This window comes from Dama dama, chromosome X (genome assembly GCF_033118175.1).
Source record: "Dama dama isolate Ldn47 chromosome X, ASM3311817v1, whole genome shotgun sequence".
NCBI lineage: Eukaryota > Metazoa > Chordata > Mammalia > Artiodactyla > Cervidae > Dama > Dama dama.
In genome coordinates, this window is record NC_083714.1 from 122,476,006 (window position 1) to 122,494,113 (window position 18,108).

Below are 18,108 nucleotides of genomic sequence, written 5' to 3' on the forward strand. Positions count from 1 at the left end.
GTTTGTGGGGGAAGCCTCGCGAGATCGCCACCGGCCGTCCCCGGCGGCGCCATCTTTGTGCCTGGCGAGCGACGGCGCTCAACGCGAGCTCTGAAGCTGGAGGTTGGCTTGCCAAGCCCTCGCCGAGACCGGATCCAGGAAATACGAGGCGGGCCTCGGTGGGAGGGACGCACTGAGGGAGGAGGGAGGAAAGGGGGCGGCGGCGGCTCTCACCGGACTCGGGCCCCGCTCGGCGCGCACCCAAGGGGGGTCGGGCGGGGAAGCGGCGCCGGGCCCGGACCCCCCGCGGGAGCTGGCGGTTGGTGTGAGGGCGAGGCGGCGGCAGCGGCCAACAGGGAGCAGCGGCTGCGGGTGAGTGCCCGCGAGGAGGCCCGGCACCTGCCCGAGCCGGGGCGTCGGGAGTGGCCCCGGGGTCGTCTCGGTGACCCCGCTCCCGGGCGGTGGGCGTGTGCTGGTCTGCGGGTGTCCCGGGGACTCGTCTCGGCCTGGGGCTGCGGCGGACTCGGAGCACTGCAGGGCTGCCGGAGGTCTGCGCAGGGCCTGGCGCGCCCGCCCGGGACGCCCCGGGAGGCCGAGAAGAGAGGGAGTGGCCGGGGGCCTGGGTTGGCCTTCGCCCCCCAGCAGAGGGGATGATGGTCCTTCCTCGCCGGACCCTGGGCATTGCAGATAGTGAACCTCTGTGTACTGGCTTCAAGCCCCCCCAAAAGCGTTTGGGAATGAACACTAGCAAGGTTGGGGTGGTTGAGGGTGTTGAGAGAACCTGGGGAAGACTAGTAGCGATAGGAGTTAATTGTTCGAAAAGACGTTTGCCAGTGATTGTTGGCAGGTGTGGAGTAAGGCGAACATACTGTCGACGTTCTTTTAAAGAAGATCACACAAGCAGTCCTCAGAGGTCCAAAACAGAGTTATTCCCAGTTGGAGTTCTATAGTTTAGTGCTGTGTGCCAGCACATTAAAGTGCCTAAATAAACGCAGGACTTGGGCGGGGTTGGGGGAATGGGGGACAAGATGGGTTAAAAAGTAAGCTACATGTAAAGTCAAAAGTTCATACCGTTGATGCAAAGCATTTTTGTCCTTACTGAAACGTAATTTATTTTAAATTGCTTAAGGAAACTTGTCACCTTTGGTCCAGACATGGCTTGTCAATTCCCCGAGTTCCTCAGTGACATTTGTCAATCAGACAGTAATTTTGGCTTGTCATGTATTTCGGTTTGTAAAAGAACAAGAATGAATGGGCAAGAAGAACAACTTGACAAACTTAGTTTCTTTTACACACTTTTTCCTTTTAGAACGATAAGGGGATTTAGTTTATGTCTTTGCTTTGCAGATATTTTGCAATAATATACCAGAACATTTGTAAGAAGGAAGAAACATTTCTATTAAGAAAGGGCTTTTGAGAGGAGAGTTTAATGTTTCACAGTATTTGCTTTTAAAGGCATCATCCTAGCTTTTAAAAGCAGTACCATAGGCATCACCTCTGGTAAGGTTTTTTTTTTTTTAACGTACCTAAAATTTTTTTATTGGGGTATAGATTATTTACAGTGTTGTGTTAGCCATGGTAAGTTTTGTGATGGTATCTTTTATGAATAACTGAAGAATGCAAACATATACATACATAATTTTAAATGCCGGTATGATAGGAAGTGTTTCCATTTTAGCCCCTTCCCCCTTACAGCCTTCTTAGTCAATGGGCTTTAGTGAAGGTAAATATTACATATGTGATTTTTGTTTTTACATTTGACAGTATCTGTGTTGACAAATAATCTTTGTTCTGTCACTCTAAATTTTCTTCCACATGTTTCTTTGACACTGTCAGCACACTCTGTACAGTTTGTGTTGGAGCAAAGGGATCAAACATTGAGTATTCAGACACTGGGCTTGGTGGGTTATGTATGTTTGCATTTAATCCTCATAGTTACCATGTGCTAAAGGTAATAATATTATTTTTGTTTTACAGATAAGGACACTAACCTTCAGTATTCTTTAGTAACTTTACTAAGTAGGTCGTATAGCTGGTAAATTGTGGAGCTAGAACTCAAACTGATGTGTGTCTGATTCTAGAATATCTGCTTTTTCTACTGTACTCTGCATAAGTATATGTGCTGACTAATACACATTTTGGGAAAATGGAAATTTTTATTACAAAGAAATCTTTCAGTTCTGTTGGTAATCTTGAAAGCAGTTGGTGTCCTTGGTTGAAAATTATCTATTTTTTCTCCTTTTCATATGTGTCAATTTTCTAGCCAGGGTAACATTTTAGCACAAGCCTGCTGATTAGTGAGAGCTCCTAGTAGCCGGTAGTGACCTATCTGAAATTCAGATGTTTTCAGTTTCAGCATGCCAAAGATACTTCAGAGATCAAATATCTTGTTTATTCTGGTCCTGAGTAGTTTTTGAAATTATATGACTAAAATAAAATATAAACTATTTATAAGGATTTGAATTTGCTTTATCATAACTTGGAGGTTTATGCACACATATCCACCCACCTGCTCACCCACCCACCTACCTTCTCCAGCAAGTGAAGTACTTGATAGCAGATGCTGTTTTTCTTCTCTTTAGTTTAGTACAGAGGTTTTGGACCGAGTTTGTATTTTGCAGAAAAATACAGCAGCTGTTCTGGGATCCAGCATAATCTTTTACAGGGCTAGGGAGTGAAAGAGCATCTGAGATGTTGGTGAAACAGTAGAAACATCTTCCCATCATGTGGCCCTTTGTTCACTTTCATCCCCCACTGGTCTCTGCTCTTGCATGTTTGTCACGATGCTGAACTTGCCTACCTGACCGTTATCTCTGCTCAAGAGAGAGTTCAACTGGAAGAGTAGCCGCTGAAAGCTGAAATTAAAAAAAAAAAAAGAAAACAAATGCTAAGTGCTGGCACTCATCTTCTAGCAGGTCATTTGGTTAAGTTTACCTGTCAAATTAATTAACCCAGGCTGGAAGTTCTGGAAACATGGGCATAAGAGGGTGGAGGAAAAAGAAGTCCTGCACTCCTCAGGACGCATCAGTTCATGTTTTATGGAGTTTGGAGCTTTGCTTGTAATATAATATCTTGAAGTCTTCATGGGTCATATTTGGTAATGATTGAGCAAGTTTTTCTTATTAAGAAAAGAACGGGTTAAATAAATTCCTTATTTGTGAAGGTTAATTACTCATGATATTTGGGTTATTGGGCCAGAAAAGTCAATAAATGATAATGTTAAGTGAGTGCTCACCAAGTAAATAAAAAAGATTTTCTGAAATGATTTATATTGCCACTGTATTAAAAAAAAAAGATACCAGGAAATTGTCTCATATGTATTTAGAAGTTTAGCTTCATACCTTCCTCATAAGAAGCCTCAGTTTATTACTATGACCACATATTCATGTCAGAAAGTGAAATGGTCCTGATGACATATTTGAAACAGCCAAAATGATTTCTAAATATTTAAGAACATATACTTTGATTCATTGGCGATTCTGTTAATTTATTTGTCTGACCCTCCAATATCTTATTTCCCCCCTGCTTCAAATTTCTGTCCTAACGTTTCTTCCTCTCTTTCTGACCCTGTTTTTGTTGGTACCTGGAGCTTTCCCTTAGTTCTCAGTTGACACTGAGGTCCTCGGCAGAATGGATGATGACAAAGAGGGCAACGAAACTCTTCTAGGTCCGCTCCCCTTCTCCAGATCCATGTGCTCTCTGAGGTCAAGAGGGACCCGGATAAGACCCCTTAACTCACTGCATTCTTTATTGCACAGGAGAACAAGAGTAGCCAAAAAGAGGGAGGCTTTGTCAAGACTCTTCCTGTGGTTTCTTTTTTTCCTTGTCTCTCCTAAGCATTAAGGGGGAAAGCTTGTAACAGCCCATCTGCTGTCGGAGTAGCCACTGTTCCCTCCTTGTCTTTTGCAGTCCAGCCCAACCCTGACATGCTTTTGCCTTGCTCCTTTTAGCTGCCATCCCCCCCCCCCCACCTTCTTCCTTTACTCCCAAGTAAGTGTTGCCTTCTCGTCCCAGGATCTCCTTCCACCACAGCGCTGCCTTTTTGTCCTTCTAACTCTGAAGCCTAGTACACTGTCCACTGCCCTCTTTCATACCTTTCCTCCTGCTTGGTCTTGATCATGGAAGCCTAGGCCTGTGGTTCTAGGGAAGCTGACTCAGTTAAGATGAGGGAAGAATTCTTTTTTACTTCCAAGGTTTAGTGGGGCAGGGATATTCTTTTATTCTTGACTGCTAAATGAGTTTTCTGATAGAAACATTGCTCATGAAGGTTCAGTGTTTTATTATATTTCTGTATCCTTATGGTTGTTTACGCTTTAGTGGACTGTCTTGAAAGCTAGGCACATTGGATCTTTGTTTCCTGGGAAGGCAAGTTCGAGGCTCAAGTAGATGACTGAAAAAACCAGCTTGCGCTCCAGACGTTGTTTGGGGTTGTGTGCTTTTTGTTACTCAGTGGGATGGTAGGGAGCAGATGTTTAGCTATCCAAAATTACATGTTAGGGGAATCAGGTGGCTCTTTTCAGAGATAAGCTGATAGTCTTTTTAGATGGTCAGTGAAGAATTTCTGAATTTAGACACATGTTTTGAAATACAATTGAAGTTCAGTCTATCCAGGATTAATTAATGTTTGTCCTTGGAGCAGATGTTACAGTGTTGTGGAAAGAACAGAGTTTTTCTTTATCATAAAAGAATATCTTGTTCCCACTATTTCTTGCTGCTGTTCTGAAACTTTTCAAGGGTATTGGAACTATTGCAGTTATTTAACCCAAGTTTCTTTACTTAGTGATAAACATGGACAGTGTGTTTTAAGTTTTACTAGTTTGTTGTTCAAGTTGCATGCTGTTACCACCGTTTCTATTGTTCAAACAAGTAAGGAATTTCAAAGTGATAAAAGCAAAGCAAAACACATTTAAATTTTTTTTATCCCTAAATGTGTTCAGTCTTAGTTTGTTTGAAGGACATATTGCTAATAAGTGCTTCCCTGATAGCACAGTTGGCAAAGAATCCGCCTGCAATGCAGGAGACCCCAGTTCGATTCCTGGGTTGGGAAGATCCACTGGAGAAGGGATGGGCCACCCACTGCAGTATTCTTGGGCTTCCCTTGTGGCTCAGCTGGTAAAGAATCTACCTGCAGTGTGGGAGACCTGGGTTCAATCCCTGGGTTGGGAAGATCCCCTGGAGAGGGGAACAGCTACCCATTCCAGTATTCTTGCTTGGAGAACTCCATGGACTGTATAGTCAGTCCATGGGGTTGCAAAGAGTCAGACACGACTTTCACTTATTCCTACTAAAAGGCAAGGTGGGCCCCCCTTTTTTTGTCTCCAAGCCACTCATTTTAAAAATGAATTAGAGTTAGTGCCCTTCATTTAAGGTGGTGAAGAATCCACCAGCCAGTGCTGGAGACACAGTAGACACCAGTTTGATCCCTGGAGAAGATCCCCTGGAGGAGGGCATGGCAACCCACTCCAGTATTCTGGCCTGGAGAATCCCATGGTCAGAGGAGCCTGGCGGGCTACGGTCTGTGGAGTCACAAAGAGTTGGACATGACTGAGCCACCGAGCACACTCTCATGCCCTTTGTTTAAGAGTTTACCAAATTATTTAATTGCACACAGATTGCAGTGGCTAAAATGTAATCTCTAGGGGTAAAATTCTCAGATACTCAGATCTTACTTTTCACACTAACTAGCTCTGTGATCTTGGGCAAGTTGCTTAATCTCTGACCTGTTTCCTCATTTTTGAAATTGGAATAATGTAATATCTACCTCACAGGATTTTCATGAAGGTTAAATGAGCCAGAGGATGCATAGTATTTAGAACATGCCTGGCCATGGTAAAGGCTCAAAAAGAGTTAGTTCTGTTATTACTTTATCATCATCATTATTACTGCTGCTATTACTCCTTTAGCTACCTTCTGATATGATACCCCTTCTGTTCTGGGAGTTTGTGTGTATGTGTAAGATATATTTTTTTATTCTGTAATAGTTTTTTAATGCAAAACTTGGGGGGAGTGGCAGGGAGAGCAGTATATTCATTGTTGGATATGTCCAAAATCAGCCACAGTACAGAAGATCCATAAAATATTAAACTATTTTTTCCCAGTAACACTGTTTCTACTATGTTAGATAAAAGGAACTGCGCCACTTTGACTTTATGAGCAAAACTGGGTTATTTGAGTAACCACAGTGTCTTTATTAAAATTTGTGTAAGTATAAGGCCAGAGTCTATGTAGCCAGAGCCTTAATTTCTAAATGGTTCGTTTATAAGTATTACTTTTTGAAAATCAGCACCAATTTCCCACAGAAATAATGTCCCATATGGCCTTCAGATTCCCAGGCCAGCCCAACATATCTGAATTTGAGGACTGATAGTACTATAAAAATGAACTTCTATGTATAACAATGTCTCAAGAAGAATATGCACTGAGTTCATCGGGTACAGAGAGATTATGAACACAATCTTGAAGATGGCGTATTGGGGTCACATTCGTTCACAATTCTAGCAAGGACTCCCAAGCCTTGGGCAGAGAGCTTTCTTTTCTGGTGGAAGCTAAGCACAGGGTAAGTAGTGGGACCTGGTCTCTAGAAGGCAGGAGGTTTTTCTTGGCTTGTCTCCTCCAAAAGCTGTGTAGTGTAGTTGTTGTTCAGTTGCTAAGTTGTGTCTGAATCTTTGTGACCCTGTGGATTGCAGCACGCCTAGTGGTTGCTGTCAAATTTCTGTTCTGTCACAGAACCTCTCATGTAAAATGTAAGTACTGCTTACTTCACAAGGTTTGGGGCAGTGTTAAATGTGTTAATACATATAAAGCAGTTAAAACAGCACCTGGCCCATTGGTGAGTGCATAAGAAATGTTTTATATATGTGTGTGTGTGTGTGTGTGTGTGTGTGTGTTATTAAGCTTTGGCTGTTCATTGCACGTATCTGTTGTAGTTAAATAGTATTATTCTCCTCCCTTTCCACTGAGAAGTACTTTCATAGCTTTTTATTTTCATCCCTGCCTAAAATAAGCATCTTTTTTTGAGGCTTTTCTGGGAGTTTATTTTATAATATTGAAGCATTGGAGAAATAGGTGACTCTTAAGTAAAGAGTCCCTTCTGTGTATATCTCCTCATCCCCGTTTTAGGGGGGATCCTTGTAGGGATGTGGAGATGCATTGCCTGAAAATATTGACTGTGGATCAAAATTGAGATATAAACTTTTTGCCTTCTGGTAGTTCTTGCTAAGTTATTTTTTTAAAACAGGCAAAAATAGAACAGAGTTCCCATGTACTCTTCATCCAGGTGTATGTAGCAATGGTATGTTTGTCAAAACTAAGACACCAACATTGGTATATTATTATTAGCTAAACTGAGATTTATTTGATTTCACTAGTTTTCCTACTACTGTCCTATTCTGTTTTAGGATCCGTTTGAGGGTACCATGTTATATTTAGTTACTAGGTCATTTTTAATCTTTAGGGGATACGTTTCTGTGGCCATAAAACCATTTTCTGATTTCACCTTTCTGCAGGTCCTCAAAAGGCCAGGTGTTTCCCCTGGGGATGTCTAGTTCAGGGATTCATCTTGGCAGTGAACTTTATAGTTTGAAATAAAAGAAGAGTCCTACGACAGAGGAAAGAATGCTGTGGTGTTAGGGTGGAGCATAAAGCATTTTTATAATTTAGAAATATGTTGGACTAAACGGGTTATTTCATGTGCTGTTGGTTCGTTTTCGATAGATTTAGCTTCAGAATGACAAGACATCTTTTTAAATCGTTAAAGATGTATAAAAGGCATACTTCATATTGGATATAGAAACTAACTGCAATGAATTGCAGAAAGTACTTGTAATTGTGGTTGAGAAATTAATGTTAAGTTTGTACAATAACTTGTTGCTAATTTAGCACATTTGTTTATTTATATGTATTGACCTCAGTGTGAGGTCATGATTGATCTTATTTTGTCTTTTTCAGGAGTACTGTATGCTATAGGTGCCATTGTCATTCTAAATTATCACATATGCCTTACAGTTGATGTCACGGTCATCATTTAGTGTAAACAGAAAGTTATCTGTTAGGTTGCACGTCATGAACTTTACTTTAGAAAGTCTTATCTTTTCTGCCCCAGAAATAGTATTTGGCTATTAGTCATGGATGGCAAAAAAATTAATTTTGGGTTGGTAACATTTGGATGAAAATGTTTTAATTGAATGTGGTATGTATTAAGGGACCCTGCCAATAAACAAACCCTTGGTGGGTTGAAGTCCCCTAGAACTTATAGAAAACTGGGAGAGGGGAGAACTTAAATAGCTTCAGTTGTTTCTACTTATCAAGAGCTGCTTATGACCTTGGACAAATCACCCAATTTCAAAGGACCTTAGTTTCTTCGTTTGTGAATTTAGGAGATTTGACTAGATGTGTCAGTCTATTCATTTCTAAGATTTGAAAGAACCTCTTATTTAATGAAAAGCTATATAGCACAGGGAACTATATTCAGTATCCTGTGATAAACCATAATGGAGAAAAATGTGAAAAAGAATGTATATATAACTGAATCACTTTGCTGTACTGCAGAAATTAACACAACATTGTAAATCAACTTACTTGAATAAAATGAACTAAAACTCTTATAAGATCATGTTGCTTGTCTTGCATCTTTATGAATCAGCATTAGTCACTAATCTAGATATAAATCAGTTTATCTTTTGAGGTTTGAATAATTACAAACCACTGTTACTGTAAGTTTAAGAATCTCCAGTTGGTTTGAGAGCTCTAGCAATTAGCATATTGTCTGATACCTGCTTTTTTAAATTTTTGTTATTTAATTTCTGTGATTTGCCCTGAAAGCAGTGGACTTCAAACTTTTTTGCTCTCATATCCTCTAATCAGTTTTGAAAATTAGTTACCCCTTTGTGTACCCTTTTGGTCACTTACTGCCCTCTAACAATTTCCCTGACTTTTAACATCAGAAATTGTTTTTGCCTATTTTGTATTTTATATAAATAGAATCCTACTGTAGTCTCTTGTGCAACATGAGAATATAGATAAACCTCAGATTATGAATGTGAGATTTATCTATATTGTGTATAGTTATTAACTGTTCTTTCTCATTACTGTATATTTCATTGTGTGACTATATCATTATGTATCATTCTATTGTTGATGGATATGTAGGTAGGTCTCAGTTTTTGACTTTGGAGTAGGCAAAAATTTCTTAAACAGGACTTTTTCAATGATACATATTTGTTTTAGAGTTGTGACTAGAGAATGAGAAAACTGGCTTGGCATCTGTAAACAATTTTGAAACCATTGATATATGGTAAAATGTTTTACTTTGTGAATCTTAAAGTGTCAATATTTATAACTAGATCTAGGTGTTGTGCTTTTATAACTGTTTTCGATGGAATTCCTTCAGAAATGTGTCATGTACTTCCTTGCTTATTTTGACTTGCTGATTTGTAAAAGTTCTTTACTATGTGCTAGAAATGAGCCCTCATTGTGTATATATACCGCGGTTTCCTGCATTCATTCCTTGATGGACACTGAGGTTGTTTCCATAATTTCACCATTATAAATAATGCTGCAGTGAATGGGGGGGGGTGCATATAACTTTCCAAATTAGTGGTTTTATTTTCTGTAGATAAATAGCCCAACAGAATTGCTGTACTGTATATGCTAGTTTTATTTTTAATATTTTTGAGAAACCTCCCTGCTGTTTTCCATAGTAGCTGCACCAATTTACATTACCACCAACAGTGCACAAGTATTCACTTTTCTCTACATCCTTGCCAGCATTTGTTATTTCTTGTCTTTTTAATAGTAGTCATTCTGAGAGATGTGAGGTGGTCTCTCATTGTGGTTTTGATTTGCATTTCCCTGATGATTAGTGATGTTAAACAGCTTTTCATGTAGCTTTTGGCCATCTGTATGTCTTCTTTGGAAAAATATCTATTCGTATCTTCTGCCAGTTTTTTAATCAGATTTTTTTGCATGCTATTGAGTTATGTGAGTTCTTTGTCTATTTTGAATATTAGTCCTTTATCAGATACGTGATTTGAAAATATTTTCTCCCATTCTATAGGTTTCTTTTTCATTTCTTAATGGTTTTTTTCTCTGTGTAGAAGCATTTTTGTTTTGAAGTAATTCCACTTGTTTTTTTGCTTTTGATGTCAGGTCCAAAAATAATTACCAAGACCTATGTCAAGGAGACTACTGCCTATGTTTTCTTCTAGGACTTTTATGGTTTAGAGTATTATGTTCAAGTCTTTGATCCATTTTGAATTAATTTTGTGTATAGTGTAACATAGTGGTCCATTTATTGTTTTGCATGTGTGACTGTCCAGTTTTCTCAACACCATTTATTGAAGAGACTGTCATTTTCCCAATATATATTCTTGGCTTCTGTGTTGTAATGGACTGTCTGTCTGCTCCGTTGATCTATATGTCTGTATTTATGCCAACTCCATACTGTTTTGCTTGGTATAGCTTTGTAATATAGTTTGAAACCAGGAAGCATGATGCTTCCAGCATTTTTATTTCTCACGATTGCATTGATTATTGGAAGTCTTTGGTGATTGCATATAAATTTTAGGATTGTTTGTTCTCTTTTTGTGAAAAATACCATTGGAATTTTGATAGGAATTTCATTGAATCTGTGGATTGCTTTAGGTAGTATGGACATTTTAACAATATTAATTCTCCCAGTTCATGGGCATGTACTATCTTTTTTTCTGTCTTCAGTTTCTTTCGACAGCGTCTTATAGTTTTCACTATATAGATCTTTAACTTCCTTCATTAGATTTATTCCTTGGTAGTTTATTCTTTTTGATGTGGTTGTAAATAGGATTGTCTTCTTAATTTCTCTCTGCTGTGCTGTACTTAGTCGCTCAGTCATGTCCGACTCTTTGTGACCCCATGGACTATAATGTAGCCCACTAGGCTCCTTTGTCCATGGGGATTCCCAGGCAAGAATACTGGAGTGGGTTGCCGTGCCCTCCTCCAGGGGATCTTCCTGACTCAGGGATCTAACCCAGGTCTCCCACATTGCAGGCGGATTCTTTACTGACTGAGCCATCATTTTATTAGTAAAACAAAAGTTTTTTGTGTATTGATTTTGTATCTGTTAGTTTTATTGAATTCGTTTATTGGTTGTAACAGTTTTTTGATGGAGTCTTAAAAGAGTTTTCTATATATGATACCATGTCATCTGCAAATATTGATAGCTCTTCTTTGTTTCCAGTTTGAATGCTTTTTCTTTCTTGCCTAATTTTTTGGCTAGGTCTTCCAATGCTGCATTGAATAAAAGTGATGAGAGTGGACATTTTTAGCTTGTTCCTGATCATAGAGGAAAAGCTTTCAGCTTTATACTTTTGAATATGATGTTAGCGGTAGACCTGTACATATATCTTTCCACTCCCTTTGTACCCATTTTCTTGAGAATTTTAATCATGAACGAATGTTAAATTTTGTCAAATGTTTTTTCTGTATCTATTGAGATGATCATATGATTTTTATCCTTTATCTTGTTAATGTAGTACATTGTATTAACTGATTTGCAAGTATTGCACCATCCTTGCCTCCCTGGAATAAACCCTTTGATTATAGTATATGGTTCTTTTAATGTACTGTTGATTTTCATTTGCTAATATTTTGTTGAGAATTTTTCCTCTATGTTCATCAAGGATATTGGACTATAGTTTCCTTTGTTTTGGTATCCTTGTCTAGTTTTAGTATCGGCCCAATTCTGGCCTTTTAAAATGAGTTTGGAGGTGTCCTCTTCTGGTTTTTGTTGTTGTTTTTTCTCTCTTCTGTTTTTTGGAAAGAGTTTGGAAGGGATTTGTATTAATTCTTTGAATGTTCGGTAGACTTCACCAATGGAGCTCTCAGATCCTGGATTCTTCTTTGTTGGGAGATTTTTGGTTACTGATTCAGTCTTCCTAATAGTAATTGATCTATTTGCATTTTCTAGTTCTTCATGATTCACTCTTGGAAGATTGTGTGTTTGTAGGATTTTATTCATTTCTTTCAGGTTGTCCACTTTATTGTTATTGTTCATTGTGGTCTCTTATGATCCTTTGTCTTTCTGTGGTATCCCTTGTAAAGATTTGTCAGTTTTGTCTACTTTTTCAAAGAACCAGCTCTTAGTTTCATTGAACTTTTCTGTTGTCATTTTGGTCTCTATTTCATTCATTTCCACTCTGATCTTTGTTATTTCCTTCATTCTACTAACTTCAGACTTCCTTTTTTCTTCTTCTAGTTCCTTGAAGTGTAATGTTCTGTTGTTTATTTGCATCTTTATTGTTTCTTCAGGTAGGCCTTTGTTACTATGAACTTCCCTCTTAGAACTACTTTGTTGAATCTCATAATTTTGGTGTATTTTATTTTCATTTGTCTCAGGGTATTTTTTGCATGTTTGTGTTAGTTGCTCAATCGTGTCTGACTCTTTGCATCCCCATGGCCTGTAACCCGCCAGACTCCTCTGTTCATGGAATTCTCCAGGCAAGGATACTGGAGTTGGTAGCCATTTCTTTCTCCAGGGGAATCTTCCCAACCCAGGGATTGAACCCAGGTCTCCTGCATTGCAGGCAGAATCTTTATCATCTGAGCCACCAGGATTTCTCTGTTGACCTATTAGTTGTTCAGTAACATGTTTAATCTCCACATGTTAGTGAATTTTTCAGTTTTCCTCTTGTGATTCATTTCTAATTTATATCATGTTTGGGAAAGATGCTTGATATGGGTTTATTTCTTCACAAAACTGTTTGGTAAGTTATATTTTTTAAAATTTGTCCTTTTAATCTGAATTTTCAGCTTTATCAGCATTAAAATTATACTTCTATCATTTGTTTTTCTTCAGATTCCTCAGTGAAGATCCCTCCTTTTATTCTTTTTTTAAATGGTCTTGAGGTATAACCATACAGCTTCCCCATGCAGTGGTTTTTATAACATTCACAGATTTGTACACCCATCAGCATAATCAATTTCAGGACAAAAAGATACACTGCACTCATTAGCAGTCACTCCCCATTTTCCACAAGTTACTTCTTGCCCCATCAGCCCTAGGCAGTCACAAATCTTTTTGCCTGAATAGATTTGTTTCTTCTATAATTTTCATATAAATGGAACCATGCAATTTATGGTCCTTTGGTGCTGGCTTCTTTGACTTAGCATAATGATTTCAAAGTTCATTTATGTTGTAGCATATATCAGTACAGTTGACTCTTGAACAATAGGAGTTTGAGTTGTGTGGGTCCACTTACATGGGGACTTCTATCAGTAGAAAATGCTGCAGTACTACACAATCCACATTTGGTTTAATCTGCAAATATGGAACAGTGAATATAGAGGAACTATGTATATGGAGGAATCATGTATATGGAGGACCAACTATAAATTATACTCAGATTTTCAACTGTGTGAAGGGTTAGCAACCTTAATCCCTATGTTGTTCAAGGGTCAACTGTACTTTGTTTCTTTTTGCTGCCAGATAATATGCTGTATGGATATACCATATTTCATTTGATCATTCATCAGTGGATGGACATTTGAGTTGTTTTTCCTTTTTGGCTAGTAGGAATAATGCTGCCATGAATATTCATGGACAAGTTTTTGGGTAGATATATGTATTCATTTTTCTTGGACCGTCTTCATTCTTGATACTAGGTATATTGCCTTTTTTTCCCTCCCTCTATTTTTTTAACGTTTTATTTTACATTGGAATATAGCCACTTAACAATGGGTTGTGATAGTTTCAGGTGGACAGCTAAGGGGCTTAGCCATACATGTTATCTGTTCTCTCCCAAACTTCCTTCCCATCCAGGCTGCCACATTACATTAAGCAGGGTTCCCTGTCCTATACAGTAGGACTTTGTCAGTTATCCATTTTAAATATAGCAATGTGTACATGTCAGTCCTAACTCCCTAACTATCCCTTCCCCCGACCCTTCCCTTGGTAACCATAAGTTCATTCTCTAAGTTGTGTGAGTCTGTTTCAGTTTTGTAAATAAGTTCATTTGTATAATTTTCTTTTTAGATTTTGCACATAAGGGATGTCTGATGATATTTCTCCTTCTCTGACTTAATTTCACTCAGTGTAATAATCTCTAAGTTCATCCATGTTGCTGCAAATAGCAGTATTTCACCTTTTTTTAATGGCTGAGTTATACTCCATTGTATACATGTACCACATCTTCTTTACCCACTCCTCTGTCGATGGACATTTAGATTGCTTCCATGTTATAGTTATTGATAATAACAGTGCTGCAGTAAACATTGGGATGTATGTATTCCCTCAGACCATGTTTTTCTCTAGATATATGTCCAAGAGTGGGATTGTAGGGTCATATGGCTTTATTTTTAGCTTAAGGAATGTCCGTACTGTTCTCCGTAGTGGCTGTACCAATTTACATTCCCACTAACAGTATTGGAGGGTTCCTTTTTCTCCACACCCTCTCCAGCATTTATTTGTAGACTTTTTGATGATGGCCGTTCTGAGTGGTGTGAGGTGATAACCTCATTGTAGTTGTGGTTTGCATTTCTCTCATAATTAGTAATGTTGAGCATCTTTTCATGTTTCTCTTGGTCATCTCTGTGTCTTCTTTGGAGAAATGTCTATTTAGGTCTTCCACTCATGTTTTGATTGAGTTGTTTTTTTGGTATTGAGCTGCATGAGCTGTTTGTAGATTTGGAGATTTATCCCTTGTTGATCACATAGTTTGCAAATATTTTCTGCCATTCTGTGAGTTGTCTTTTCCTTTTGTTTATGGTTGCCTTTGCAAAGGCTTTTGAGTATAATTAAGTCCCATTTGTTTATTTTTGTGTTTATTTCCATTACTCCAGTAGACAGATCGAGAACGATACTGCTGTGATTTATGTCAAAGAGTGTTCTTCATATGTTTTCCTGTAAGAGTTTTATAGTATCATGTCTTATATTTAGGTCTTTGATTCATTTTGAGTTTATTGTTGTAAATGGTATTAAAGAATGTTCCAGTTTATTATTTTTATTCATTTATTGATTGACAGATTTATGGCTGTGTTGGGTCTTTGTCGCATATGGAGTTTCTCTAGTTGGTGTGAGGAAGGGCCACTCTTCATTGCTCTGTGTGGGCCTCTCATTGCAGTAGCTTCTCTTGTTGTGGAGCACAGACTCTAGGTGTGCAGGCTTCATTATGTGCAACTCATGGGATCTAGAGTGTGGGCTTAGTAGTTGTGATGCATGGGCCTAGTTGCCCTGAGGCATGTGGGATCTTCTTGGACCAGGGATCAAGCCCATGTTGCCTGCATTGGCAGGCAGATTTGTAACCACTGGACCACCAGGGAAGTCCCAAGAATCTTCTAATTTAATTCTTTTACATGTAGCTGTCACGTTTTTCTCAGCACCACTGATTGAAGAGCCCTCCATTATATATTCTTGCCTCCTTTGTTGTAGATTAATTGACCATAGGTGGGTGGGTTTATTTCTGGGTTTTCTGTCTTGTTCCTTTGATCTGTATTTCTCTTTTTGTGCCAGTACCATAATACTGATTTGAAGACTGTAGCTTTATAGTATAGCCTGAAGTCAGGGAGCCTGATTGTTCCAGATCCATTTTCTTTTTCAAGATTGCTTTGGTTTTTTTGTATCTTTGTACAAATTTTAAAATTTTTGTTCTAGTTCTGTGAAAAATACTATTGGTAATTTGATAGGGATTACATTGAATCTGTATATTGCTTTGGGGGGTATACTCATTTGACTATTAATTCTTCCTATCTAAGAACATGATCTATCTATCCATCTTTCTATGTCATATTAGATTTCGTTTATCTTTGTCTTACAGTTTTCAGAGTATCAGTGTTTTGCCTCCTTAGGTAGGTATATCCCTAGGTGTTTTCTTCTTTTTGATGTGATGGTAAATGGGATTGTTTCCTTAATTTGTCTTTCTGGTCTTTTGTTGCTAGTCTGGTGCCATTGCCTTCTCCATCTGATCTGCAGAGTTTCTGCTAGTAAATCAACTGATAATCTTGTGGTAATTATCTTATAGCTATTTGTTGCCTTTCCCTTTGTTGCTTTTAATTTTTTTCTTTTGTCTTTATTTTTTGTCAATCTGATTACTGCGTGCCTCTGCATGCTTCATCTTAGACTTATCCTGCCTGGAACTCTCTGTACTTCCTGGACTTGGGTAATTGTTTCCTTCCCATGATAGGAAGGTTTTCAGCTGTTATCTCTTCACATATTTGCTCAGGTCCTTTCCCTCTCTCTTTTCCTTCTGTGACTCCTGTAATGCAGTTGTTGGTACATTTAATGTTCTCCAAGAGGTCTCTTGGCTGGTTGGCTGGTTTGATCAAACCTGTCAATCCTAAAGGAAATCAATCCTAAATATTCATTGAAAGGACTGAAGCTGAAACACCAATATTTTGGCCACCTGATGCAAAGAGCCAACTCATTGGAAAAGATTCTGATGCTGGGAAAGACTGAAAGCAGGAGGAGAACAGGTGACACAGGATGAAATGGTTGGATGGCATCACTGACTCGATGGTCATGAGTTTGAGCAAGCTCCAGGAGATGGTAAAGAACAGGGAAGCCTGGTGTGCTGCAGTCCATGGGGTCACAAAGAGTCAGACATGACTTAGCAACTGAACAACAACACAGAGGTCTCTTAGACGGTCTTCATTTTTTTCATCCTTTTTTTCTTTATCATATAGCAGTGATTTCTGCCATTGCTGTTGGTTGCTTCTAATACATTTTTTATTTCAGGTATTTGTATTATTCATTTTGTATGTTCTTTAGTTCTTCTAGGTCTTTGTCAAGCATTTCTTGTATCTTCTCAATCTGTGCAGCCATTCTTTTTCCAAGACCTTGGATCATCTTTACTACCATGACCCCAGATTCTTTTTTGGGTAGTTTGCCTGTCTCCACTTAGTTGTTCTTCTAGGGTTTTATCTTTTTTCTTTTTATTTATTTTTAAATGAAACAAAGATGAGCATTTTTAATGATGAAAGGTACAATTCACAAAGAAGATAGACCTCATAAACCATTAGACACCTTATAACTAAGAATACATAAAGCAAAAATCAGAAGAAATAGAAGGGAAAAGAAAATATATATATATAATCATACTGAGACATATTAACATTCCTCTGAGAATATTTTATCAAGTGCAGAAAAAAGAATCAGAGCATCTTGAATGATGTCATTAATAATTTCAATATAATAGATTTGTATTTATATCAATTTATATTAATCTTCTGTCCTACACAAATATATTTAAAATACTGTATCTCATACCTTGTTATTAGATTTCTACAGGACATTTTGAAAAACTGGCAAAAAGGTAAAACACTCCTAAATTTCAAAAAGTAGAATTCTTTTTCTGTGTGATTTAGTTATACATATACACATATATTATTTTTGAAATTATTTTCCATTGTAGGTTATTAAAATATTAAAATATTGACTATAGTTAACCTGTGCTATACAGTAAATCTTTGTTGTTTGGTGCATATCTAATTTTTAAATTAGAAATCTAGCATTCTGTTAATAATTGAAACAGGTGGAATCAAAATGTCATAAATTTTTTAGCTAGGCAAAAATTCATAAGTTTTCTAAAATATATGTATAATATGTGTTATTTATATATGTATACAAAAGCTTTTCTACTATGTTTGATAAAGGCTTGAGAAAGAAAAAGTGAAAGTCCCTTAGTCATGTCCGACTCTTTGTGACCCCATGCGCTGTAGCCTGCCAGGCTCCTCTCTCCATGGAATTCTCCAGGCCAGAATACCAGAGTGGGTAGCTGTTCCCTTCTCCAGGTGATCTTTCCAACCCAGGATCGAACCCAGGTCTCCCACATTGCAGGCGGATTCTTTGCCAACTGAGCCACCAGGGAAGCTCAAGAATACTGAAGTGGGTAGCCTATCCTTTCTCCAGGAGATCTTCTGACCCAGGAATTGAACTGGGGTCTCCTGCATTGCAGGTGGATTCTTTACCAACTCACCTATCAGAGAAGCCCTAAAAGGCTTGAGAAGGAACATCAAAACAAAAGAGATGGAGAAATTGGAAAACATAAACTAAGTGAAATGGGAGCACTGAATATGAAATAGATAAAGTGAAACAAACTAGATAAAAGTAAAAGATCCTTATATAGTCTAGTTGTTTTTAAATATGACTGCTCACTAGAAACA

General features: G+C 38.2%; 1 protein-coding gene across 5 annotated transcripts in view; it reads left to right on the forward strand.

The window, feature by feature from the left end:
* The first annotated feature begins 216 nt into the window (after nucleotides 1-216).
* TAB3 (TGF-beta activated kinase 1 (MAP3K7) binding protein 3) overlaps nucleotides 217-18,108 on the forward strand; it is a 90,572-nt gene continuing 72,680 nt past the window's right edge. For all 5 annotated transcript variants that reach the window (XR_009692023.1, XM_061137106.1, XM_061137104.1 and 2 more), the window contains exon 1: nucleotides 217-351. The gene's annotated coding sequence lies outside the window, so the exon portion shown is untranslated. The remainder of the gene's footprint in view (nucleotides 352-18,108) is intronic.